This window comes from Stegostoma tigrinum, chromosome 5 (assembly GCF_030684315.1).
Source record: "Stegostoma tigrinum isolate sSteTig4 chromosome 5, sSteTig4.hap1, whole genome shotgun sequence".
Taxonomy (NCBI): domain Eukaryota; kingdom Metazoa; phylum Chordata; class Chondrichthyes; order Orectolobiformes; family Stegostomatidae; genus Stegostoma; species Stegostoma tigrinum.
Genome location: NC_081358.1, coordinates 50,547,548 through 50,575,476, shown reverse-complemented (window position 1 = coordinate 50,575,476; position 27,929 = coordinate 50,547,548). Strand labels below are relative to the sequence as shown.

Here is a 27,929-nt window from a genome sequence, read left to right as displayed (position 1 = left end):
GCCCGGGCTAACTGCTGGATGCTCTCCGGGCTCAGGAAACCATCCGTGCTGCCTTCTGGGTGGCTTGCCCCTGTCGGGGGTACGGAGGCAGGAGAGTCCGGATCAGGGTCAAGCTGGGGACACGCTGTTCCTCCTTCCTGCCTGGAAGTTCCGGGGGGCCCTCCAGGGCCCAGCGGCACATGACTGGGTGTCGGAGGGAGCCTCAGGATGCCTCCCGGCACCTGGAAGCGTGGTGCTGCTTTCCTTCTCCCTTGAGATCTTTAGCTTCTGCTTTGGGTGGGCCGTATCCGAATCTCCCTCGTCAGAGGAGCTCTTATAACCCCCCTGTAGCTGCCTCTTCCCGCCTGATGGTTGCGGTTCCTGGGCCCGCCGACGCGCCTTCCTCCTCGCTTTCCGGACCGTTGTCCACTCCCCTGGGTCGCCTGTCGCCTCCTCCATCGACTCCGGGTTGTCAGGGGGGTGGGGGTGGGGAAGCGGAGCCTGCAGGGGCGCTTTGCTGGCCTCGGGCCCATCCTGTGGGGCTGGGCCCTCCTGCACGACACGGTCCTCCTGCACATTAGTGGGGTCCTTGCAGGGCCTGGTGCCTTCCTCTCCTCCGGGGGGGCTGGCCCCGCATTGCCCCTGCTGGCGACCTGGGCGTAGGTGGTCCCCCACTGCGGGCATGCCCTATAGATGTGGCCCGCTTCCCCGCAAAGGTTGCAGCTTTTTTCTTGTGGGCAGTCCTTTGCAAGGTGTCCCTCCTCCCTGCAGATGGTGGCTTTGCAGTCGGCCGCCATGTGACCTGACCTACCACAGGCATGGCAGACTTTAGGTTGCCCTGCGTAGGTCAGGTAGCCCTTGCTCCCGCCGATCGTGAAGCTGGACGGTTGGTGTACAATGTTCCAGTTCGCGCCCCATCCTCAGCGTCACCTTGACCTGCCTCTTACTGGTCCAGATGCCAAAGGGGTCCATGATGTCAGTTAGGTCCCCTTCCACCTTCACGTACCTTCCAAGGAAGGTCAGGACATCAGCTGCTGGCACATGCGGGTTGTACATGTGTACAGTCACCATACGGCTCCTCTGCGCTGGCATCACAAACAGCGGGACAGCGGTCAATACAGAGAGGGGGCCCTCACCTCCTTTCTGCTTGAAAACCTCCAGGAAGAGCTCGCAAAGCTTGGCACTCGTGAAGGTTACATCGTAAAAACCTCCTCCGGGGAAATCCTGCAGGCAGTAAATGTCCGCAGCAGCGAACCCACTACAGTCCAACAGGACCCTCTTCATGAAGAAGGTGTGGTCCATAGGTGCACCTTCATCCACCTTCTTCACGGAAACATGGATGGTGTTCCGGACCCCCTGACCTGGGGCACGAGCACTTGCCGCAGCCATCGTTGCAGGTTGGCTGCTCCCCTGAACCAGCGTTAGGCTGAAGCCAGCATTAAGATCCACCAGTTGCAAGGGTGCACAGCCAACCTGATGTCCTCCTTTCACCTCCAAGACAGCACTCTCCTCCTCTCGGTCCACAAAAGAGTGGGTCTTTATTTTGTTCCAGATGTAAGCTGGTTCACTGAGCTGGAAGGTTTGTTCCCCGATGTTTTGTCACCATTCTAGGTAACATCATCAGTGAGCCTCCGATGAAGCGCTGGTGTTATGTCCCGCTTTCTATTTACCTGTTTAGGATTCCTTGGGTTCATGATGTCATTTCCTGTTCTTTTTCTCAGGTGATGGTAGATTGATTTGGAGCCAATGTGTTTGTTGATGGAGTTCCGGTTAGAATGTCATGTTTCTCGGAATCCTATTCCTGGAAGCATGGCATTCCCATGCCTGTGATAGGTCAGGTCACATGTCGGCCGACTGCAAAGCCACCATCTGCAGGAACTGCAGGGAGGAGGGACACCTTGCAAAGGATTGCCCACAAGAAAAAAGCTGCAACCTTTGCGGGGAAGCGGGCCACCTCTATAGGGAATGCCCGTAGCGGGGGACCACCTACGCCCAGGTCGCTGGCAGGGGCATTGCGGGGCCAGCCCCCCACGGTGGAGAGAACGGCACCAGGGCCCTGCAAGGATGCCCCCTAATGTGCAGGAGGGCCAGGTCGTCCAGGAGGGCCCAGCCCCGCAGGATGCGCCCGAGGCCAGCAAAGCGCCCCTGCAGGCTCCGCTCCCCACCTCCCCCCCCCCGCCCCGACAACCCGGAGTCAATGGAGGAGGCGACAGGTGACCCAGGGGAGTGGACGATGGTCTGGAAAGCGAGGAGGAAGGCGCGCTGGTGGGCCCAGGCACCGCAACCATTAGGCGGGAAGAGGCAGCTACAGGGGGGCTATAAGAGCTCCTCTGACGAGGGAGATTCGGAAGGGGCCCACCCAAAGCAGAAGCTAAAGATCTCAAGAGAGAAGGAAAGCAGCACCCCGCTTCCAGGTGACGGGTGGCGTCCTGAGGATCCCTCCGACACCCAGCCATGCGCCGCTGGGGCCCTGGAGGGCCCCCTGGAACTTTCAGGCAGGAAGGAGGAAACAGCGTGGCCCCAGCCTAACCCAGAGCCGGACTCTCCTGCCTCCGTACCCCCGACAGGGGGATGCCACCCAGAAGGCAGCACGGACGGTTTCCTGAGCCCGGAGAGCATCTAGCAGTTAGCCCGGGCAATGGGCATGAAGGGACAGATGGAGGGGCTGGACCTTGGACTTGGGGAGGGTACTGCAATCACTGCCCACAATGGGGGTACGAGTTGCGAGCATTAATGTGCGCAGCGTCAAGTCCACCACAAGATGTGTGTCCACATTGGCCTACCTGACCACCATCAAGGCGGACCTCCTGTTTCTGCAGGAGTGCGGGATACCGCACCCCAGCAGCTACGGGAAATGGTCTGGCGCCTGGACCTGTGGGCCTTTGATCTGGTCGGGGGTGACGACTGTTGGTCCTCGGGCCTGGCTATTCTGCTGCGGGGGCGCAACTTCACCATCTCTCAAGTTCAGGAGGTGGTGGGGGGGTGCCTCCTAGTGGCTGATGTCACCTACAGGAACGCTCCCCTGAGGCTGATCGACGTGTACGCCCCAGCGGTATGGAGTGAGCGGTTGGCTGTCCTGCAGCGGCTTCCACCCCTGCTGGCTACGTCCAGGCCGGTCATCCTAGGCGGAGACTTCAACTGCATCATCGATGCAGATGGAAGATCCGGCGTGGGGACAGCACGTGGGGGGAGTCAACTGGACGTCATGACCAGATTCCTGATGGGCACGGTGAAGGACGCCAAGCTGCTCGACGTCTTCAGCACCCCTGCAGACGGAGCGCAGCAGAGGTACTCCTGGTCACGGCCAGACGGGTCTATGTGCTCAAGGATAGACTTCCTGTTTGTGTCACGGGCGTTCTCGGTCAGGTCCACCGGCGACGAGCCGGTGTTCTTCTCTGACCACTGCCTACTGCTGGCCCCACTTACAGGATGACCAGCAGGCCGACAAGGGAACGTGGAAGCTCAACACGACTCTGTTGACCCCAGAGAACGTCGAGGAGTTTAAGAGGGAGTACGGCGGGTGGAGATCCATGAAACCCCTTTTTGAGTCTCTGCGCAACTGGTGGGAGAAGGTGAAGGAGAACGTCAAGAGGTTCTTTGTCCTCAAGGGTGTTCAGAAGGCGAGAGAGAGGTGGGGAAAGCTGTCGTGACTCCAGAAAAGGGTGCAGAACCTGCTCCTTCTGCAGTTGATGGGGGTCAATGTCACGGAGGACCTCCATGAGTAGAGGGGCCAGCAAGCCTCGCTCTTCGCCGCGGAGGCCTCCAGGATAATCTTCTGGTCCAGGGTCCGCTCCGTCGATCAGGACGAGATGTGCTCGTGTTTCTTCTTTCAGAAGGTGAACAAAGAGAGCTCTGTGCTTAGCCGGTTGAAGTAGGACGACGGCTCGGTGACGTCGTCTCGACCCGACATTTTGAGGATCAGCAGATCCTTCTATGCCGGACTGTACGACGCGACGCCCACGGACAGCATGGGCTCCGAGTCGTTCCTATTGTCTATCACGGAGGTCTTAGACGACGGCACGAGGGAGTGGCTGGACTGGCCAATATCCCTGGACGAGCTGACCAGAGCCCTCAAGTCCTTGGAGAGGAATAAGACTCCCAGAAGCGACGGCTTACCGGTCGAGCTGTATTCCGCTCTGTGGGACCTGGTCGGCCAGGACCTGCTGGAGGTGTACGACAGTGCGCTTCAGGCAGGGGAAATGTGCAAGTCCATGAGGAAGGGCATCATCACCCTCATTTACAAGAGGAAGGGGGAGTGGGAAGAAATTAAGAATTGGCGTCCCATTTCACTATTGAACGTGGACTACAAAATCCTGGCTAAGGTCATAGCCAACCGGGTCAGGTCTGTCCTGGAGTCGGTGATTCACCCTGACCAAACCTGTGCTGTGCCGGGCAGGAAGATCGCTGAGAGCCTCGCGCTCATCAGGGATACGATCACCTACGTGCAGGACAGGCGGGTGGACACCTGCCTCGTCAGCCTGGACCAGGAGAAGGCCTTCGACAGGGTCTCTCATGCTTTTAGGGCAGACGTTCTCTCCAAATTGGGGTTTGGGGAGGGTATCCGCAATTGGATCCGGCTGCTCTACACAAACATTGTTGGCGCAGTCCCAATCAACAGATGGCAATTTGACAGTTTTCCCGTCAGATCTGGAGTCAGGCAGGGCTGCCCGCTCTCTCCTGCCTTGTTTGTGTGCTGTGTGGAGCCCTTCGCAGCATCAATCTGGAAGGACGTGAGCCTGAAGGGCGTGACTATCCCAGGCAGCGGAGGCCTTCAGGTCAAGACCTCCCTGTACATGGACGACGTCACCGTCTTCTGCACCGATCGTTGGTCGGTGAGTAGGCTGTTGGACATCTGCGGCCAGTTTGAACTGGCTTCGGGTGCCAAAGTCAACAGGGGTAAGAGCGAGGCCATGTTCTTCAGGAACTGGGAGGACTGCTCCTTCATCCCCTTCACCGTCAGGACAGACTACCTGAAGGTGCTGCATGTTTGGTTCGGTGGAGCTGGGGCGTGCACTAAGACTTGGGAGGAGCATATCACCAAACTGAAGCAGAAGCTGGGTAGGTGGACAGTCTTGTCCCCCTCAATCGCAGGTAAGAACCTGGTAGTCAGGTGCGAGGGGCTTTCGGTACTGTTGTATGTGGCGCAGGCCTGGCCTATTCCCTGGACCTGCGCCGCTGCGGTCACCCGGGCCATCTTCCGCTTCATTTGGGAGTTGAGGATGGACCAGGTCCGCAGGGACACCATATACAAAGACCTGGAAAATGGCGGCAAGGGCGTACCAAACACCACCCTCGCCCTGACGGCTACCTTTGTGTGTGGCTGCATCAAGCTGTGCGTAGATCCTCAGTACGCAAACACCATGTGTCACTACTTACTAAGGTTCTACCTGTCCCCGGTGTTGCGAAGGATCGGCCTGGCCTCGTTGCCGCGGAACGCTCCGAGTAGTTGGACCGTTCCGTACCACCTGTCCTTCGTGGAGAAATTTTTGAAAGGAAACACCTTTGACCACAAGGCCGTCAGGCAGTGGTCAGCACGTAGTATCCTCGAGACCCTTCGGGAAAAGGAGAGGGTGGATCCCATCGTGCGTTTCCCCACGCAGACTGCCAAAGTTGTTTGGCAGAATGCCTCATCGCCAGAACTTCCAAACAAGCACAAGGACATTGCTTGGCTGGCGGTGAGAGGGGCTCTGCCAGTGGGATCCTTTATGCACACCCGGAATCTCTGCGCCACCGCACGCTGCCCTCGAGGTGGCTGCGGGGGGGGATGAGGCTGTCGATCACCTCCTTCTGGAGTGTGCCTAAGCGCAGGATGTCTGGAGGGGTTTGCAGTGGTATTTGTCGAGGTTCGTCCTGAGCAGATCCCTGACACGGGACTCCGTGCTCTGCAGGCTGTTTCCCGGCACGCACACCTAGACCAACATCAATTGCACCTGGAGGACCATCAATGCGGTGAAAGACGCTCTTTGGTCTGCCCGCAACTTGCTGGTCTGCCAGCTGAAAGAACTGACCCCGACCGAATGTTGCAGACTGGCGCACTCCAAGGTCCAGGACTACGTGCTGAGGGACGCGCTAAAGCTTGGGGCAGCCGCCGCCAAGGCGCGGTGGGGAAAGACCACGGTATGAAACCCCTCGTCCAGAATGGAAAAAAGGGCCCTTACTGGTAACTCGGCCCAGCTGGCGCCTTCCCCAACTGGTCAGGGGGCCAACTGGGACTGTGCGGGGAGACAACTGCCAGGGTATTTTCTTTGCTTTGTTTTTTCTCCCCCCTTTCGTTGTTGTCTGTACCCCCTGGGTAACCCAGAGTGACTTGCATGACTGGGTAAGTGTATAAATGTTTTATTTTTTGTACATTCTATGAATAAAGTATATTTTTCAAATTAAAAAAAAGTGACGGAACGTCTGAACACTAACCTTCCAGCTCAGCGAGCAAACTCACATCCACAATATTGCATATTGTCTGAAAACTTGAAGGATTTAATTCCTGGTGACTTTGGACCTTTTTTTTGGTCAGAAGACTGAAGGTTGGGGGGTGACCATGTCCTGATTAATAAATTTTTTGAGAACTTGATGAATTTTAGCATAAAATGGAGTTTTCTCTTAAGTTTATAGCTTTGAACACTGTTCACTAAGTTAATTGTGTGTTTCAGTTCTTTCGCACAAAAGCAAGTTTCCCCTTTGTTTAATCTGCTGAAAGGGTCTTGTGACTTCATGGATAAGATTTAAAAAAAAAACATGTGTTCTTAGAATATGCTATGACATGGATACCATGGGCAAATGAAATCAGTCTCTCAATCCAAGTGTTCTTAACAAATTAAAATTAAAATTAAAATATTTAATGACTCTAATGACCCCAATGTTTCATAACTAAACCTTCTCAATGTCCAAACTTAGTGCATAATTGATACTAAACACCAGGTTTATAGCTTAACAAAGAATATCACAACTTATTGATAATACAGTAACTTTAATACAGCAAAGTTAAACTACAGGGTAATCTAATTAATATCACTTTAAACTCAATCTAACTTGATTCTAGGCTCCACGTTCATGCAAAGACAGACAAGCAACACAGTTAGTTAAAGGCTAAATCAAAAGGAATAATGAGATTTAACTGGCCAGTTCGATTAAGCGGTCACCACAATAGGTAACATTAGCGGCATATGGAATTCTGTCTTATAGTTTCAGATGACGCTGATGTATGCAGATGTCTGTGAGGAATATTAAACTAATTCCTGTAGCAGACATTATTCTCTGAACTTTGGATAAGTTGATGATGACAGGTCAACTGGGGAGCAATCAAACCTCTTGAAGGCACAATCCTTCTGATAGTTCAAAAGCCAGTCCAAACTCTGGCTTGTCCCTGTCAGACTAACTGTCCTCCCATAAGGTCCCAGCTATCATTGAATATTTGTCACCTGCTTGAACAGAAGGCCTCTCCAGAGTCAAAGCATCTTTAGAGCACTTTTCAAAAAGAAACAATCTGCAATTGACCTGGTCTCATTAACAAACATCTTTGCAGTCTGTTTTTCACAACTCGCTGCTGCTCGGTCAAAAGGTAGCCTTCAGCTCTCAACCGAAATTGATTTAAAAGGAAACAAAATAATAAAGTAAAAACCGAAAGAACTGCAGATGCTGTAAATCAGGAACGAAATCAAAGTTGATGGAAAAGCTCAGCAGGTCTGGCAGCATCTGGCAAGAAAAAGTCAGAGTTAATGTTTTGGGTCCTAAGACCATAAGACATAGGAGCAGAAATTGGACCATTCGGCCTATTGAGTCTGCTCCACCATTCAATCATAGCTGATAAGTTCCTCAACCCCTTTCTCCCGCTTTCTCCCCATAACAATCAAGCACCTATCTTAGTCTTGAATATACTCAATGACCTGGCCTCCACATCCTTCTGTGGCAGTGAATTCCATAGATTTACCATTCTCTGGCTGAAGATGTTTCTCCTTATCTCCATTCTAAAAGGTCTTCCCTTTACTCTAAGGCTGTGCCCTCGGGTGCTAGTCTCTCCTACCAATGGAAGCTACTTCCCAACATCCACTCTGTCCAGGCCATTCAGTATTCTGAAAGTTTCAATTAGATCCCCCCTTGTCCTTCTAAACTCCATTGAGTATAGACTCAGAGTCCTCAAACGTTCCTCATATGTTAACATAGAACATAGAACAGTACAGCACAGAACAGGCCCTTCAGCCCACAATGTTGTGCCGACCATTGATCCTCATGTAGGCACCCTCAAATTTCTGTGACCATATGCATGTCCAGCAGTCTCTTAAATGACCCCAATGACCTTGCTTCCACAACTGCTGCTGGCAACGCATTCCATGCTCTCTCAAGTTAACCTTTCCATTCCTGGGACCGTTCTTGTGAACGTGGTCCAGGGCCAGTACATCCTGAGATATGGGGCCCAAAGCTGCACACAATACTCCAAATGTGGCCTGACCAGAGCCTTATAAAGCCTCAGGAGTACATCTCTGCTTTTGTATGCAAGTCCTTTCAAAATAAATGCCAACATTGCATTTACCTTCCTGATTACTGACTCAACCTGCAAGTTTATCTTGACAGAATCCTGGACTAGAACTCCCAAGTCTATTTACACATCAGACTGCTGAATTTTCTCCCAGTCCGGATGAGGAACAGTTCTGAGGAAGGGTCACCGGACCCAAACGTTAACTCTGAATTTTTTTCTTTACAAGTGCTGCCAGATCTGCTGAGCTTTTCCAGCAACTTTGTTTTTGTTCATAAAATAATAAAGGTTTAATTGGATAACACACTTCTTTTATTACTACATAGGTGCACTATTCCAAAGGGAGGCAGGACATGATTGTCCCTTACTTTCTCCATAGGAATTTTGCAATCTCAGGTGGACTGTGTGCTGAACAGAGCAACGTATAGACACAGTTGGGTAAGGTAGTTATCACAGACAATTTGCAGGCACCTTCTAGCACCTTGTTAAGCAACAATGCCTCAGGACCAGGTTGCTTACCTGGCTCCATAGCCAAATAATAATGACTGATAGATAAGAAAATAAGTGAGCATGAAGGTGAAATCGCCCGAAAATCACCAATTTCTCAATGTATTCTTTCACAAATCTAGTTCAAATCATTTTACATTCTTGATGCCTTGCATAGCTATAAATGTACACTGAAATACGTATTAAAATCATAAAATGTAACTTCTCATGAATTCGCTAATGGCTATAAATATTTAAAATAAATCTCCAGAGATTATGTAAATTCAAACCCAGTTTATGTTAATGTTGAAACGATTACTAACAGCAGAGCTCAGTTGTGCAATCTGAGAAGTCAGTGACCATGCAAACCATTGTTGCTGAGCAACAATTAGCAGCAAAGGTATTCATCATAGGTAAGTCATTCAAATATATGCAAAATATTTTTCTCCTTTCCCATTTCCTCCTATGCAATTTAATAACATTGCTGTCATTGTGAACACTGGATATAGCTTCTTCATGTCACAATTATTTTGTCATGTCTTTAGTAAGTAATTTAATCTACTAAATTTAGTAGTCAGACATAAAGGGGTTATAGAAAATTACAAAACAGGAACTGCAGCATATTGTTGTAATGCTTCAACATATCTCTTCCTGTGAGTCAAAAGGAATACCATTAAAGGACTTCCAATATATAGTCTGTAAAGCTCTTCCTGTTTATGTGGCTATAGTGAACTGAATAACTGTAATAAAGGTTATTGTGAGGGTTAATTAGCACTGTTGGTTTATGTATGATTGTGTACTGGTAGTTGAACTTCTATAGATGTTAGTTACACTTGATGATCATCAGCCAAATATTACAGAATATTATTTATTCTGACCAGTTTTCTATACACCAAAGTCCTGGTGAAATTTTAGATAGTGTGAAGTTTGTTAGATGATATATATTGTTGTAAAAATGTCACAATTATAACAATTACAACCACAAAATTAATTAAGCTAAATTTATACAGTACCAATTATAATTTTTCACTTGAAACACATTATGTTTGGGCAAAGGCAAATGAAGATTTCCATCTATTAATAGCAATTGAACAGGAAAGTTCAGCTGAGAGTGAATATCACCATTTACTCTTCTTAAACGTCAGTTACAAAATTATCATTTACTATGAAATAATATTCATATCTCTCTGTTGATTTTTCCAACATTTTTGTATAAACTTTTGAGTCCCAACGTTATAACTGAGTGGAACAATTTTGTGTAGTTACTGAACCAGAACATTGGGAGCTATTGAATTAATATCATGAGATGTGCAAGTTGAATTGGTCATCCATTGCTCTAATGCTGGTAAGCTTCTGTAAAACGCTGCATAATGAATATAAAGTTTTAGTTCACATATCAACTATTGTCGGGCTACCTCCAGAGATGTCAAACCCTTGGTTTGCTGAATATGTGCATATCTGTACTTCATTGCTCTAGCCATTAGCGCTCAACACCAATGACATGACAGCTATGAGGGGAGAAATCAGAGACCTTTTATGGGAACTTTACGATCTTCGCATAAGCTGGATAAACAATCAATTTTACAAAAAAACTCATACTTTCATAGCAGTGGGTAACTGGCACTTCCAGCTCACCACTTGCTCCTCTATCTTAGAGGCCCATGACCGACATCTGACTGCACATTCCACTAGCAACAACTGCACCCGCCTCAAATCTATGAACTGGAATCCACTGGCCTTGGTTGGGCGACCCCAGGAGTATTACATCCCAACACCCTGACATGCCAAGTGTGTCCTGCCCGGAGCCAGCTGCAACCTCCTCAGCCTGAATTCCCATGAGGCTGAGGGATGTAGTCAGCATGGAAGTAGAAGACCTGGTCACCTCTGAGGAGACCTCTGGGAGGCACATATGTGGTTCTTCCACCAGCTGCATGCCTGCCACCATCACCCTGCCTCCCTGTGAGAAAGTGGCACCTGAACTGATTTCTCCCCTCATAACTGCCATGTCATTGGTGTTGAGCATTAATGGCTAGAGCAATGAAGTGCAGATCTGCACATATTCAGCAAACCAAGGGTCTGGCATCTCTGGAGGTAGCCTGACAACCTCACGCCCGAGTGGTGCTGCAACCTTTTGTGTTCAGTTTCCTGGTGTTCCTGACAAACGTTCCTGTTGGCGCCGTGTTTGCTTGTGAGTTTGTAGGAAGCGTCTAATGGCTGACACCCACACGGTCCTCGCCTGCCTGGGCCTGAGCAGGTGCCTGGTCTCTGCCAGTCCTCCCAGTGACAGCGGCCTGGGCCTTTCTTCCTTAACAAGGTATCAGTAGCTAAGCTGGTGGGGGATGCTGGAGGCGGCCTTCTCAGTGTTTCCTCTTTGCTCTCTTCCTTAGAGGTGGAGGAGAATAAGTCTTGTGCAGCAGCCCTTTTTACAAACGTCACCATGGAACTCTTGGTGGTATCTGCAGAAAACAAAAGAGAAAATGCAAAAGGGCAGAAGTTGTAGCATGTTGACAGAAATTTCACAGTGCAGGTCTTAGAGAGTAGCGCCAATGAAGGATGTTTCTTACTTGATTTCAAGAGACAGGGAGATTTTTGCATCCCCTTAGGATGCCAGGGCCAAGATCTTTCCCTCAAAGTTACTGAGGAGCTGAATATCCAGCCCTTGCTCTTTCAGCCCTATTATGGGCTGTTTTCTCCTGGAATGAGAGATTGGATAAGGTGAAAGTAGGTGGCACAGCTGTTAGCATGAGTGTAGGTGTGGGGAAGTTGGTGAAGTGACCCGAGTGAGCGTGTAAACAGTCTAGAGGGCATGCAGATTGACAAATATGGGGCATTAGGGCTTGGCGAGGTTGAGTGAAAGAAAACTTTGAAAGAAATAGAGAGAGTGGTAGAGCGTGAGACTTCATGGGAGGTTAGTGCAGTAGCAGAAAGAGAGAGTGTGAGGTAACAGAGAGCAGATTGTGGTATTTACCCTGGCAGAAGGGAGAAGGCCTTTGACCACTTTCCTGCATTGTTTGGTGTTTCTCTGGGCTGTACAGGCTGCAGTGGACCAGGCTGGCAGAGGTATCTGGTGTTATGGCTTCTCTGCCAGTCCAGAGGGAAGAAGATGACCTCCTTCTGAACGATGTTATCCAGCAGGATCTTCAGGCTGTTGTCCCCATAATAGAGCACCAGGTCTCCCCTTCTCTGCCATTTTTGAGGATAATGTCTGCAGCCATTCAGGACAGCTGTGGACTGCCAGGCCTGACTGGGTGTGCAACAGCCTTTTAAATATTGTGCTCACCCAGGAATCTGAGGATATCCCATTATATCCTTTCAGTGGTGACTGCTCCTAGCTATGGCAAGTGGGAGATTCAGGCGAGCATTTGTGCGTGTTTATGATAATTGTAAGAGAAAACTTATGAGGCTTCACAGAGAAACCCTCGATGAAACTTGAAAAAATGTCCAGGAAAATCTGGGAAGGTTTAGCCCCTGATCTTTGTTTTTCAGGTGAGAGGACCGTTTGTAAGTATAGCTTTAATTTTGTCAGCAGTAGTTATGCCCTCGCTTATTGGATAATATTTCAGAATCCCATTGGTGCCCACTTCTTTTCCATCTTTATTCTGTTTCCTGGACACAGCAGTAATGTGTTCTTCAACAATATAGTGCATGAAGTTCAACAAAGCTGAATTGTCTGTAGATAATAAACAAGTCATTGATGTAAAGTTAAAGATGAAAATTTCACCATTTGACTAAGTATTGGAAAAAAATTTTCATAACATATGCAAACAGTCAATTTGCATACAAAAATCAACAAAATTGAAATGAAAGTGAACAATGAATATGTTGGTTTGAGTGTCATCTGTAATTCGTAAATTATGATTTTAGCCATCTAGATATTCTAGTTACATTGAGGTGAAATTGCATTTTATAACCATGAATTGCAAACTACAGACGCTAAGAAACTCCTTCAATAAGTCAAAATTCAAGGATTGTCTCTCCTTGTTGGAGGAGTTACAGTGGAACGGTGACCACTTTTCCTGCCACTAGTGGAAGTAATTTCAGATGCTGGAAATCCACCTTGATGACAGACTACTTGGTGATTTGCCAACCATCTTATATCACTGGGAAATTTTGTTGCTTCCTTAAATTACATTTCAGATGATAGCTGAGAAGTTTATTGCAGTGACTGGCTTTTGGATTTTTTTTCTACCCCCTTCAACCATTTTACATAAATTCTTCAACAAAGTTATCATAAATATTGTCTTTTTACAGAATTCTCTGCACCATTTTGTTTCCATTGCCACTAGAGGGAATACATTCTAAATCAGCTAAGATAAGACAAATATTATTTCTTGTTATTAAGCAGTTTAATGTTCATGATTACACATAATGTTATGCTGGAGTCTTTAACATACCATGAGAAAAATTCAGATTTTAAAACAGTCATAAATTGTGCATTGGCAATCCGGTTATTGTAAGTAACCCCGAATGTGGAGCCGCATTGAGGACATTTACAGCCACCATCATTATTTTTGATACTTCCACTTCAACCTTGAATGTTAATCACATGTTAATGTCACATTATCTTCATTTCTGCAAATAACACTTTGAAGTCCATTTTTAAATGAATGCATGTAACATTCAGTTTGAACCAACGATATTCAAATATATCAACAAAGAATAAAAATGAACAAAACCACCTTCTGAGTTAATAGTAACTCAGAATTTTTTTTAAAGAATACAATTTCCAACTGTAGTTTACAGTGGGTGTTAGTTACAACAAAAAAAAACTGGCACCTCATGTGTTGCCTAAAGTGATATCACAAACTCAAATAAAACCAAAGTGAAAAATGGAAATAATGAGTTCCTGTGGGTGGGGTGGCTTTGACAGAATTAGGTGCTGTTTTAAAGAGAATTGTTAAAGAAATGCGAGATAATGGGAACTGCAGATGCTGGAGAATCTGAGATAACAAAGTGTGGAGCTGGATGAACACAGCAGACTAAGAAGCATGTGTTCATCGAACTCCACACTTTGTTATCTCTGTTAAAGAAATGCAGTTCAAATTGACTCCGATTTTGTCAAATGTACTTGTCTAATATTAAGAGGGATTGCACATTTAGAAACAATTCTATGTTTAAATCCTTTCACATTGGTTAAAATATTCAGTTTAATTATTTTTTCATTGTTTGTCCAAATAATTACCTAAATTAACAATTTTAGTCAGTCACATTTTGGTCTCTTCTAACTCCACTTACCCGCACTCTTCCCATTGCCCTTGATTCCTTGAGAGGTCAAGAATTTATCAATCTCTGCCTTGAAGACATTTAATGCCCTGGCCTCCACTGCACTCTGCGGCAATGAACTGCACAGACCCACCACTCTCTGGCTGAAAAAATGTCTCCTCATTTCCGTTTTAAATTTACCCCCTCTAATTCTAAGGCTGTGCCCATGGCTTCTAGTCTCCCAGCCTAACGGAAACAACTTCCCAGCGTCCACCCTTTCTAACCATACATTATCTTATAAGTTTCTATTAGATCTCCCCTCAACCTTCTAAACTCTAATGAATACAATCCCAGGATCCTCAGCTGTTCATCGTACGTTCAATCTAGCATTCCAGGGATCATCCACGTGAATCTCCGCTGGACACGCTCCAGCGCCAGTATGTCCTTCCTGAGGTGTGGGGCCCAAAATTGGAGACAGTATTCTAAATGGGGCCTAACTAGAGCTTTATAAAGTCTCAGAAGCACATCACTGCTTTTATATTCCAATCCTGTTGAGATAAATGGCAACATCACATTTGCCCTCTTAATCACAGACTCTACCTGCAAGTTAACCTTTAGAGAATCCTGGACCAATACTCCCAGATTCCTTTGTACTTCTGCTTTATGAATTTTCTCACCGTTTAGAAAATAGTCCATGCCTGTATTCTTTTTTCCAAATTGCAAGACCTTGCATTTGCTCACATTGAATTTCATCAGCCATTTCCTGGACCACTCTCCTAAACTGTCTAAATCTTTCTGCAGCCTCCCCACCTCCTCAGTACTACCTGCCTGTCCACCTATCTTCGTATCATCGACAAACTTCGCCAGAGTGTCCCCAGTCCCTTCATTCAGATCATTAATATATAAAGTGAACAGCTGTGGCCCCCGACACTGAACCCTGCGGGACACCACTTGTCACCAGTTGCCATTCTGAAAAGCAGTCTTTTATCCCAACTCTCTGTCTCTGTCAGACAGCCAATCCTCAATCCAAACCAGTACCTCACCTCGAACACCATGGGCCCTCACCTTAGTCAGCAGCCTCCCGTGAGGCACCTTATCAAAGGCCTTTTGGAAGTCTAGATAGATAACATGATTCTCATTGTAAAGTAACAAATGCTGTAAACAATTCTTATACATATGTGTATTTAATTGTAGTGGGAAACTTCCTCTCCCCTCCTAGGTCTTCAGTCAGTGCATTATCAAATATGATTATCGAATTAAATGTGTTAATAAGTAAATTCTAACTTAGTTTTACCAATTAGGGTCATTAATTCTCAGGACCATCAGATACCCTCGGTTCAAAATGCTTAAATTTTACTGTAAAAGTTGTCAATCATTAGGGATGATGTGATTGAAAATACAGGATGTTGGATTCATGAAGAGCAAGATCTTATTCTCCTATAAATGTCTTTCTTTTCTCAGAATCCAGTGCTGGAACTTTAATGAAATACGACCTACCTGCAGTGGGATCCTGGCAGGATATCAGAAACCCAATCATCCCAGCAGTTAAACACAATCATAGCCTCCACGTTTCCTGACCAAACATGCAGTGTGGGATGATGGCAATGTGCATCTGCTAATGGAAAGATTTCTGTTAAAAGAATGGACATAGGGTCAGAATATCTGCACTGTGCAATGGTCTTGAAGGAAAATAATGGACATGAGATGTAGACAGGCTGTCTTCCTAGTTCTAACTCTTTCCTGGAGCTGATGCTGGACACTGAGGGCCTTCTGTTTCCCATGGATGGGAGGAAAAGGCCAATCTCATAAGACAAACTGGTGAGCCTAGAAATCACGGGAACATTGAGCAGCAGGACAATGGTTCCTATACCCTGGATAACCTGCTGTTAGATACTCAATGGGGTCATTGGGCAGGAATGTTGAGTGATATTCTGCTTTCAAGTGCCAACTGGCTTCCTCGGTATTCCCTAGAACAGCAATTGTCAGACTGGCTCTAGTCATTTCCCTCGCTCCTAGGCAGCTTAAAACCAACAGTCAGCCCTATTTGATTGGCAACTCAAATTCATGCCTTAAAATCAAATTGCATAAATGTTGCCATGACGCACTTCTCATTCAAAACACTAATTTTTCTCATTGCAGAAGAGAGCACACAGCCTCGGGGACAGCCTGATATTAATTCCCTCTCTTCAGAGAGGATGCCACTGCAGGGAAGGAAACCGCTGGTTTTGTTACCCCTACTGCTATTGGTGTGCCTATGTTACAGCTACACTTGCTCTTCATCGGAGATGCCAGATGCTGCATAAGCTCCACATTCTACGCTGCAGTGAAAGCTTGCAGCATGCAAGTACAAAGCGCAAGGCAGGAGAAATTGTTTGGAAGTACTTCAAAATCAGTAAAGCAGTGAAACCAGAGTCTCAGGACAAGTACTGTAAGCAGAAACCTTTCATTTTGGCAATGAAGTAGCTTTGCAGTTTTACTCAATGTATAAGGGAGAGAGTTGATGGCGAATGGGAGGATATGAAATAAAGAGGAGTGTTGATTATTGGAGTCGCCACCACTGTGGTCTTGACAAGAGGGCAGGACATGATTAAACATGGGGCCATGGCTCAGGCAAATGATGAGATCTGCAGATAGAATTCTAAGTGGTGTGTGAGAACATGTGGAAGGTCAGGAATGAGGGGAAGTTGGTCTTCCTTTCCTGGATGATCTTTAGAGTTCTCAGACTATTCTCGGGAGGGGTGGAGGTGTAAAGGGATTAGGCATCCATGTGAACAGGAGGCTGAGTAAGAAAAACAATTAAAGTAATAAGGAAATTGGAAGAGTTGCACATATAGGAGGGGCCAGACTGAACAAAGAGGAAAGTGTCTACAGACCTCAACTTCTGTTGAATTATCGAAGACTGATCACTTTTAACAATCCTTCGATGTTCCTTTGAGATTCCCAGAGCCGGAGTCCTTGATTTTAAAACTTGCAAGAGCAAGAATTATGCTGCATCTGAGGATGGAAACCTTTCTAATTCTTTGGAAACCCTTTCAAAGAATAAACGTAGCTATAAATGGTTAGGAATGCAGTTTTTCCCTCCAGTGGGTGTAGGCAGAGATGGGTGTCCAGAATTTCATGCCGCCTCTAAGTGTGCCGGTTCCCTGCTCCATCCACTTTCCAGACCATTTCCTCCCAGGTAGGTTAGAAATCAGTTGATAATTGAGGCACTTAAAAACCTATTAAGACCTATAAAAGCCTAAAGACCTAAGCAGCAAACGGATTTTTGAATTCTCAAAGTCCCTGTGGGTGGTGGGAGAATGTGCAGAGGAAGCTTCCTGATACCAGTTCTTCTTGATTGTCTGGATCTAGCTGAAGCTACAGGCCACCCTGTTAAGACAGCTATAAAAGGCAGTTTATAATTTTTTTGAAGATTGGAGATGGTGCAGCTTCATCTTTGGGCACCATCTCTGTCAATTACGTGACGTGGCATCTTACTAATACTTCCAACTGCAGAGCATCCCATGGACTTGCCAGTTTTCAGAGCTTGCTAAGGACAGCAAGCCAACCCTTTATCCAAGAATTGGCCAATGTGAAGAAAGGCTCAATGAGTGAACGTTCCCCACTGTGTAGACTTTTAATTCCGATTTGAGACTGATTACAGATCCTTAAGGCCACAAGGGAATCCCAGCCCTTCTTTATCAGAGTGCATGTTAAAGGTTAAACAGAAAATGGTAATCCAAATGGAAATTTGTTTTGACATGCAATGTAGACAAATAAAACTCAAAATATTTACAACTTTCATCTTGCCTACTGCTCTGTGAAAGCCTGGGTAAAGGTATCATAGTATTTGGAATTTGCTCATGGCTAACACATATTTGAACAGCAGCAACATTTAAGCAATCTAAACAGTTTTTTAGGCTAGTCAGCTGATGCCTCATGGGAAGCACGAATGTAACAATCATGAGATGGAAGCAGCATCTGGAAATTTGTGAATTCAGTGACCAAGATACTCAGTGAGTCAGCTTCCCAAAACATTTGTGTTCAGATGTTTGGCATATCTGTATGTACTTCTAGTCATATATTATCCAACTTGTTGGAGACGGTCTGGAATGCATCCTGAAGTTTCTTTTTGGAACAACCTAATAGAGTAGACTCCTTCTGTTTTCATGGCTTAACATAGACAGGTGTCTCATTATTGAAGGAAGTTGGTGGTCAGGCTTGGAAGTTGATCTGATCCACATCCTGATCCAAAACCACAATGGTCTCAAAGCTTCCTTTGCATTAAGCGATCTTTTCCCTTTCATGCTGGCTTTTATTTTTATTTAAGCCTTACACAATTCTTGGTTTTGAAAGTCCCTGTAAATTTCTGGCAGCAGTAATACTCAAAAATTCAAGAGATCATCTATATGGATTTTGAAAGACAACTATAGTGCTAAGTTAAAGAGAATGTACCTTTTCTGACACAATGAATTAGTATAGCCCAGATCTAACAATTATCCTTGTCTGTGATCACTTGTATATTGGAAAACATGTGACTAACATTTTTAATTAGTTCAGAAGATAGTAAATATGTTGGACTAGCTTGTAAATGAAATTGGAGCTGTAACTAGATGTAGACTGGGAGGGGAAGCTAGCTAGAAAGTTGCTTGAAAGATGAGCAGTTTTTGTGCAAGTTCAGAGCTATTGAAAAGATGGCAGAAGACATCAATGACAGGGTGAAGTGGAGAGTGATTAAATAACATAAGTGATGAGGGTACAAGACAAAGAAGCTAATGATGATACAAATATATAAAAGAATAAAAGGGGTACAGATGAATAGAGCAGAGAGGGATAGCAAGGGGGAAAATGTCAGGAAATGCAGAAAAGTGAAAGAAAGGCCAATGAAGGATATAAACAAAAAACAGAATCTGTGGATGCTGGAAATTGAAAATAAAGTCAGAAATTGCTGGAAAAAAACTCATCAAAACTCAAGCTATGTTGGAATGTATTTTAATACTTCAAAAATTGCACCAGTTAGAATTCTAAATCAAATATATAAAGTAATAAAAGAAAAGCATAAAGACTAAATAGTAATAATAATCTTCATGAACTAGAGAAATGTCCAAATATTCACTGGGCAGATAAAAATCATTTAGTTATCATTAAAAATTTGCATATGTCCCAGAGTTAAAGAAATAATTAATCTCTGTCTAATGGATAAGCCTGTAATTTAGTTCTAGCCATTTACCTCTGGCACCCATTACAAAACCAAAATTGATGGGCTGTAAGCCCCCTGTCAATTCTGTGATTCCTGGTTGAGATGTTTATACTATGTTGCTTTTTCAACCCATGTCTTTTCCAATTATCTATCATCATTTTCAAATTGAGTTGTGATATCTGCTATCGCTACATTTACATCTTTCTTAAATATCAGGTTGGGTTTCCAGTGAACTCCTTCCTACATTCCTCACGGATGGATCTACATAAGTTGTCCATCCATATTTCTCAACATACCGATGTAACTTTTCCACTACCTTATTTTGTCATTTTTTTAAAAATTCAAGCTTTCTTAACAAATGGACAGTTACCTGAAACCCTGACTTTTAAAATCAATAGTGAGTTTTGAGAAGATTTGTAGCTCAGGTTGAGGTTCTGGATGAGAGTTTGCTCGCCGAGCTAGAAGGTTAGTTTTCAGACGTTTCGTCACCATTCTACGTAACATCAATCAGTGAGCATCCAAAGCAGCGCTGGTGTTATGTCCCGCTTTCTATTTATCTGGTTAGGTTTCCTTGGGTTGGTGATGTCATTTCCTGTTCTTTTTCTCAGGGGATGGTAGATTGGCTCCAAATCAATGTGTTTGTTGATGGAGTTCCGGTTGGAATGCCATGCTTCTAGGAATCCTCGTGCGTGTCTCTGTTCGGCTTGTCCTAGGATGGATGTGTTGTCCCAATCAAAGTGGTGTCCTTCCTTATCTGTATGTAAGGATACGAGTGATAGTGGGTCATGTCGTTTTGTGGTTAGTTGATGTTCATGTATCCTGGTGGCTAGCTTCCTGCCAGTTTGTCCAATGTAGTGTTTGTCACAGTTCTTGCAAGGTAGTTTGTAGATGACGTTCGTTTTATTTGTTGTCTGTAAAGGGTCTTTTAGAAGTTTTGAGTCTTTTTTACAGACAACAAATAAAACGAACGTCATCTACAAACTACCTTGCGAGAACTGCGACAAACACTACATTGGACAAACTGGCAGGAAGCTAGCCACCAGGATACATGAACATCAACTAGCCACAAAACGACATGACCCACTATCACTCGTATCCTTACATACAGATAAGGAAAGACACCACTTTGATTGGGACAACACATCCATCCTAGGACAAGCCGAACAGAGACACGCACGAGGATTCCTAGAAGCATGGCATTCCAACCGGAACTCCATCAACAAACACATTGGCTCCAAGTCTATCTACCATCCCCTGAGAAAAAGAACAGGAAATGACATCACCAACCCAAGGAAACCTAACCAGATAAATAGAAAGCGGGACATAACACCAGCGCTGCTTCGGAGGCTCACTGATGATGTTACCTAGAACGGTGATGAAACGTCTGAAAACTAACCTTCCAGCTCGGTGAGCAAACGCTCATCCAGAATTTTAAAATCAATATTCTTGGCTAACACCTACTCCCTCCAGGCCTTGTAGTACGTATTTGAAGTTACTGTTCATTCAATTTGTTCAGGGTTTAGGGAATTCAGAGATTCCTCAGCACCTGCAATTGGATTTTGTTGCATTCTCGTTTCTAGGAAGATCTCTAACTCTTCCAGGACTCTCTCAACTGATGTAGTCCCTCTATCTTTTCCAAATTTCTCTCCTTGCTGAATTGAAAAGGATGCTTGGATCACCCTATTGGTTGATGACTCAAGGGCCTCACATTTTCTAGTAATTACTATTGGGATTTGTATCTCTAATTTTGGCATACCCAGAACTTCATCTTTGCATAAGTAAAAAATACCATTGGTCATAAAATGGGAGAGATGCTAGGTCTCTTTTTTAAAATCATTGTAATAGAGAAAGGAATGGAGATAATTGATGAAGAGCATGTAGTACAAATTGCTCGTATGGATTTTAAGACAGTGTCTGACAAACACCAATTCAGAGATTGCTTATCAAAATTGTGACTCATGAAATGAGGTTAGTTACAGCTTGGTTGAAAAATTGACTTAAGGACAGAAAGCAGTGAGTTGCCGTACATGGATATTATATAGCCCTAAGGATGGTGTACAGGGGTGTTTGCCCAGTGTTAGGGCTCCTTGTTTTATTTTATAGCGTGGTGAAGCCTCATAATATGTTGTTATTTGGAAACTTAGGTTCTAAGGTGGAGGGAGAAATGAATTTAGTTTCCAGTTATATGAAGGATCTTATTTTGTCTGACAAAAATCAAAGTAACTTTGAACAATGAGTTGAAGACAGCATTTCCAAGAAATTGTGATTTTAGCTAAATCACTGGTAAGAAACCTGGAGAGATGATTGTTAATGTGTTTGCAGATTTCAGTTTTACAACCTAGAGAGAAAGAGAATAAATTGAAAACACACATTCTCTTGGAAAGGAAAAGTCCATAACAGCAGCTGCTAGTTCAGCAATCTCCAAAATAATCAGGTCTAAAGGGAGACACCCTGAGTTGCTTCAAAGAAAATTCTAGAAACAGAAGGCTGTGCAGATGTGAGAGGGGAAGACATTCTATAAGATTGCTGAGGATTTTATTAAAAGGTGCCCATGTCTGGTAATAATATTGAGCTAAGTTAGCAGCTTACTTAAAAGTTCTCAGGTTTTTGGCTATAGTTTGAAATAATAGCACTGAGTGAATGCGCAGAATTTTGCTCAAAAGGAAATCAACTACAGCTCTGTTAGCTGAACAAGGAGTCTTGGTGTTGAGGGTGAGGTGGTCTTTCACTGAAACTTGAAGGTCTGTCAGCTTTTTGTGGAGGGAAAAGGGTTCAAATTTTTTCTGAAATTTGTAATGAGTTCATTCAGATAATTCTGTTTTGTGTAATACTGTTTGTTTCTCCCCTTATTTAGTATAATAAGTCTTTATGATATTTTGTTAAAACCACATTGGTAGCCTCTTGTGAATTTTTTTAGTGACTGCCCAACACAGTGAGCAGAGAGAAAAATAAAACTTACAGTCTATAAAATCAAATGCCACAGGTGTGACTCCAGAATGGTGTATAGCTTCCCTGGGGCCAGGGTTAGGGATGTTGCTGAGCAGTTACAGGGCATCCTGAAGGCAGAGGGTGATGAGTCAAGAGGTTGTGTATGCATTGGCACCAATGATATAGGTAGATTGAATGATGAGCTCTTGTATGAAGAATTCAAGGATCTGGGCAGTAGATTAAAAAGCAGGACCTCTACAATTGTAATCTCTGGATTTCTCCGAGTGCCATGTACCATGGAGGACAGAAATAGGAGCACAGTGCGGATGAATGCATGGCTCAAGGGTTGGTGCTGAAGGGATGGTTGTACATTCCTGGATCATGGGGACTATTTCTGGGGAAGGTGGGACCTGTACACTTCAGGGTCTGCACCTGAACCAGAATGGAACCAACATCCTTGCACTTGGGTTGTTAGTGTTGTTGGGAGGAGATATAGCACAATATATTAAAGGAACCAAGACAGAAGAAAGTTTAGTCATGTTGTGATCAAAGGAGCCATTCAAGGCTGTATGGCCTCTGCTTTAATCCTAGTAGTATTATAGATAACAACAGAAAGTTGGGTGCACAGCCCAGACCATCACAGAAGCCAATCTCCTATCCATGGACTCCATCTACAATTCTCATTGCACAGAAAGGCTGTTAACATCATTAAAGACCCATCCCGCCTTGGTAATACTTTCTTTCAACCACTTCCATCAAGTAAAAGATACAGAAGCTGAATGGACCTCTCTAATTTCAAATCTAATATTGACTTTGCTTTTGTGTAACTCCTGTGCAGTCGTGACCTTGTATGCCTCATTCTGTCCAAGCAACCCACGATCTGTGTGTCCTTGTTTGTTATGATCTGCCTGTACTGCTCACAAAACAAAACGTTTTACTGTGCTTAGGTACATGTGTCACCAATAAATCAAATCAATCAAAGATAAGACCAATGACTGAAGGGTTTGTTTTGGAATATAGAAGTGTGATATTGTTGCCATCACAGAGACGTGGTTACGGGGTGGGCAGGACTGGCAACTCCACATTGAGGTATTGAATCTTCAGGTGAGACAAAGGAGAGTGTAAAAGAGATGGTGTTGCACTATTAATGATGGAGTAGTTACTGTAATAAGAGGTACAATATCTTGGAAGGGTCTTCAAATGAGGCTTTGTGGAGAGAGGTTATGAATAATAAGTGGACAGTCACATTGTTGGGAGTGTATTAGAGGCTCCCAGATAGTCAGTTAACAACAGAGGTGCAGATATGTAGACAATTCACTGAGGTATGTAATAATACAGTAATTATATCAGGGGATTTCAAATTTCTGAACATTAATTGGGGCAGTCATAGCGTAAAGGGTTTGACGGGGTAGATTTCTTAAAATGTGTTTAGGAAAACATTTTATGTTAACACATAGAATAAAGAACAACACAGCACAGGAACAGAACCTTCGGCCCTCCACGACTGTGCTGACACATTTTGCCCTTCCATACTAAAAATGTCTTCACTTACTGGATATGGATATTTATGTATTTGTCCAGGTTTTCTGGAATACTGCTATTGTGTCTGTTTCCACCATTGTCTCTGATAGGCACTCACCACCCTCTGTGCAAAAAATGTATTACTTTGCACAACATCGCCCCCTCTGTGAACCTGTGTTCCCTCAGTAATTAAGCCCCCCGCCCTGGAAAAAAAAATCATACCTCCCACTCTATCCATGCCATTCACAATCTCGTAAAATTCTATCAGGTTGCTCCTCAACTTCCTGCATTCCAGTGAAAATAAACCCACTCTATCCAACCCTTCTTCATAGCTAAAACTCCCCCATATCAGACAGAATCTTGGAAAACCTTTTCTGTAACCTCTCCAAGGCATCCATATCCTTCTGGTAGTGTGGTGACTAGAACTGTTTGCAATATTCCAGGTGAGGTCTAATTAAAGTTCTATAAAGCTGCAGCATAACCTGTCTATCCTTATAATCAATGCCCCTTCCAATGAAGGCAAGCATGCCATCGTCCTTTTTTACTAACTTATCTACCTGCACTGCCACCTTCAGTAATCTGTGGACCTGCACATCCAGATCCCTCTGCATATCGATACACTTAAAGGTTCCCCCATTCACTGTATAATTTCCACCTGTACTTGACCTTCCAAAATACATCACATTTGTTCGGATTAAACTCCATCGGCTATTTTTTTGCCAATGCCTCCCACTAATCTATATCCTGCTGTATCCTCTGACAATCCTCCTCACTCTCCTCAACTCCACCCATCTTTGTATCATCTGCAGACTTACTAATTAGACCAACTACCTTTTCTTCCAAATAATTTATGTAGATCACAAACAGCAGAGTTCCCAGCCATCATAGAAGGTCACATAAGGAACAATGCAGAGCTGGAACTAATTCCAGGGAACAAAGCCAGACACATGGTTTTGGTTAGCAGTGAGGGAGTGTTTCACTAATAGTTAACTCAACACACTATGATTTAAGAGATAGCAAGAACTGCAAATGCTGCAGTCAGAGATAACACAGTATGGAGCAGGCCAGGCAGCATCAGAGGACCGGGAAAATTATTCTGAAGAATGGTCCCGACTCAAAACATCAACATTCCTGCTCCCCTGATGCAGCCTGTGTTCCTTCAGCTCCACACATTTCAGTTTGTAATGACAAAGGAAAAAGACAGTTGAAAGAGGGATTTGGATGGGGGATGGGGATGCGGGGAGGGGGTTGGAGGTAGCGGTTGCGGGAGAGCAGATATGATTAAAATAAGGCAACATCTAGTCAAAGTGGATTGGGAACAGCTATTTGTGGGAAAATCTACAGCAGAACAGTTGTAGATTTTCAAAAATGAAAAATCAGGAAAGAGTGTAAGACTGGTTTGTTCTCTGGAGGGCAAAATGCAGGACCAACAAGCTCAGAGCCCTGGATGTCTTGGAATCCTCAGGAGTGGGTCAAAAAGAAAAGAGATGCTTTAAGCAGGTGTGAAGGGAACAAATCAACAGAGGCCCTAGTATAGTATAGAAAATGTGGTGGATACTTAAGAAAGCCATTAGGTCAGCAAAGAGGGGGCAATAAATAGTGTTGGGTAAGGTTAATGAAGGATCTCAAGATACCTGAGCACCTTCTCCCATATCCTTATCTCAAACCTCACGCACCAGGCCTTGTGGGCTGCTACCACAAAAAAATCCATTGTCAGCCACTAATAGTCCCCATTAGCACATCTCGATTTTCCCAGGCTGACCTTTACCCATTCTTTTATCTGCACAATGCTTTTTTTTCTCTCTCTGGGCTCCATCTCCACTTATTATTCACTCTTCCCCACTCCTCCTTTACCAATTCTTTCCCTGCTACAATCAGTTCTGAAGAAGGGTCACTGGACCTAAAATGTTGAATTTGCTTTCTCTCCACAAATGCTGGCAGACCTGCTGTATTTGTTTCAGCAATTTCTGTTTTTGTTTCTGATTTCCAATAGTCCTCAGTTTCTTGGGGTTTGTTTTGTTTCTCCAGATACTGTATAAGTATGTAAATGGAATAGGATAACCAGGGAAAGAGTAACACTGATTAGGTACCAAGGGGCACTGGAGGACATTAGTAGAGTGTTAAATAAATAATTCACTTCTGTCTCCACACATGAAGGTTTTGACGGGCTTAAAAGTGGACAGATCCCCCAGGTCCGATGAGTTTGGGTTAGGGTTAGGGTTAGCTGTTGAGAGAGTCAAGGGAGGAAATTATATGAGCTTTGAGACAAATTTTTAATGCCTCTGGGGCCACAGCAGAGGTGCCACAGGACTGAAAGATGATTAATGTGGTTCCACTTTCAAGAAGGATGGTATGGATTAACCAAGAAATTACGGATGAATGTGTTTCACTGTGAAGGGAAATGATTGGAGAAGATTCTGAAGAAGAGAGAGTGATCTCCACTTTGAGGCAAGGTTTGTTTAAAAATAGTCAGCATAGCTTTAAGAAGAAGGTCAGAGAGTCTTGAGCTGCTCCCTGCCTGTCCCACTGGCCATCCTGCTGGTCGTTGCATCCCCTGGCCCTCCCCACTTTACTGATGGCTGCTGGCCATCCCTTCCTTCACTGTTGGCTATCAGCACTCTTTTCCTCCATCACTGCTGGTCATATCCACCTTTCCCCCCCTCACTGCTGGCCATATCGGCCTCATCACCTTGTCACTTGTTTGCTGCCTTGGGTTGTTTTGAGCCTACCACGTATGTTTGGCATTGGCAATAAATACAGCCAAAGATTATCACAAGATTGAATAAGGCAGGCAAGGAAAAACCTTTTTCATTAGCTGATATCATGAGGATTATGGGTATAGAATGTTTTCTGCAAGGTCTGTAGGGGGAATATCTGAAAGACATTCCTTTTCGTCAAGTGATAATAACCTGGAATTTATTACCCACTAGGATGGTGGAAGGAGAAACAATTAGTGATTTTAAAAAAAGTAATTGAGTATAAAGCTCTGAATGGGCAACTACTATAGTACTGTGTCCAGCTGTGGTCAATGTTCTTTAGGATGGTGGTGAAAGCACATTAGGGGATGCAGTAGAGACTTACCAAAGTGGTTCCAAGATGAGGGAATTTAGCTACAAGGTTATGTTGAAAAGCTGCTGTTGTTCTTCTTGAGCCAAAGGAATTGAGGGGAGATTGAATACAGTTTAAAAGATTATGATAAACCAAAGAGCTGCAGACGTTGGAGTTCTGAGACAAAAACAAAAATTGCTGCAGAAGCTCAGCAGGTCTGTCAACATCTGTGGGAAGAAAGCAAAATTAACATTTCAAGTCCGGTGATTTGTCATCGGAACAGGTTGTAGTGGAGAGAGAGAGTGGAGAGTGGAGAGAGAGAGAGAGATGAGAGAGAGAGGAGAGAGAGAGAGAGAGAGAGAGAGAGAGATAGTGGAGAGAGAGAGAGAGAGAGAGAGAGAGAGAGTGAGAGAGAGAGAGAGAGAGAGAGAGAGAGAGAGAGAGAGAGAGAGAGAGAGAAGAGAGAAGAGAGAGAGAGAGAGAGAGAGAGAAGGAGAGAGAGAGAGAGAGAGAGAGGAGAGAGAAGAGAGGAGAGAGGAGGGAGGAGAGAGTTGAGAGAGAAGGAGAGAGAGAGGAGGGAGAGAGAGAGAGAGAGAGAGAGAGAGAGAGAGAGAGAGAGAGAGAGAGAGGAGAGAGAGAGAGAGAGAGTGAGAGAGAGAGAGAGAGAGTGAGAGAGAGGAGAGTGAGAAGGAAGAGAGGAGAGGAGAGAGAGAGGAGAGGAGAGAGAGAGAGAGGAGAGAGAGGAGAGAGAGGAGAGAGAGAGAGGAGAGGAGAGAGAGAGGAGAGGAGAGGAGAGGAGAGGTGGGAGAGGAGAGGAGAGGAGAGTGAGAGTGGAGAGGAAGAGGAGAGGAGAGGAGAGAGAGGAGAGGAGAGAGAGGGAGAGGAGAGGAGAGAGAGAGTGGAGAGAGAGAGGAGTGAGAGAGAGAGAGAGTGAGAGTGGTGAGAGAGAGAGAGAGTGGAGAGAGATGAGAGTGAGAGTGGAGAGAGAGAGAGAGAGAGTGAGAGGAGAGGAGAGAGAGAGAGTGAGAGACGTGAGAGAGAGAGTGGAGAGAGAGAGAGTGGAGGGAGTGGAGCGAGCGAGAGAGTGAGGAGGGTGCGAGGAGAGATGAGAGAGAGGAG

General features: G+C 45.0%; 2 long non-coding RNA genes across 5 annotated transcripts in view; one reads left to right on the top strand and one right to left on the bottom strand.

Moving 5' to 3' along the window:
- Positions 1-27,929, bottom strand: part of LOC125451577 (uncharacterized) — a 61,612-nt gene that overhangs the window by 7,092 nt on the left and 26,591 nt on the right. Inside the window, exons 3-4 of one of the 4 annotated variants that reach the window (XR_009445747.1) lie at positions 15,632-15,749; positions 11,061-11,388 (exon numbers count right to left, since the gene is read on the bottom strand). This is a non-coding gene — a long non-coding RNA (uncharacterized LOC125451577). Of the gene's footprint in view, positions 1-6,394; positions 11,389-15,631; positions 15,765-27,929 lie in introns of those variants that run through there. The other 3 variants (XR_007247323.2, XR_007247324.2, XR_007247325.2) reach the window with 3 other exon arrangements.
- Positions 1-27,929, top strand: part of LOC132209584 (uncharacterized) — a 62,852-nt gene that overhangs the window by 30,560 nt on the left and 4,363 nt on the right. The gene's annotated exons all lie outside the window — the stretch shown is intronic.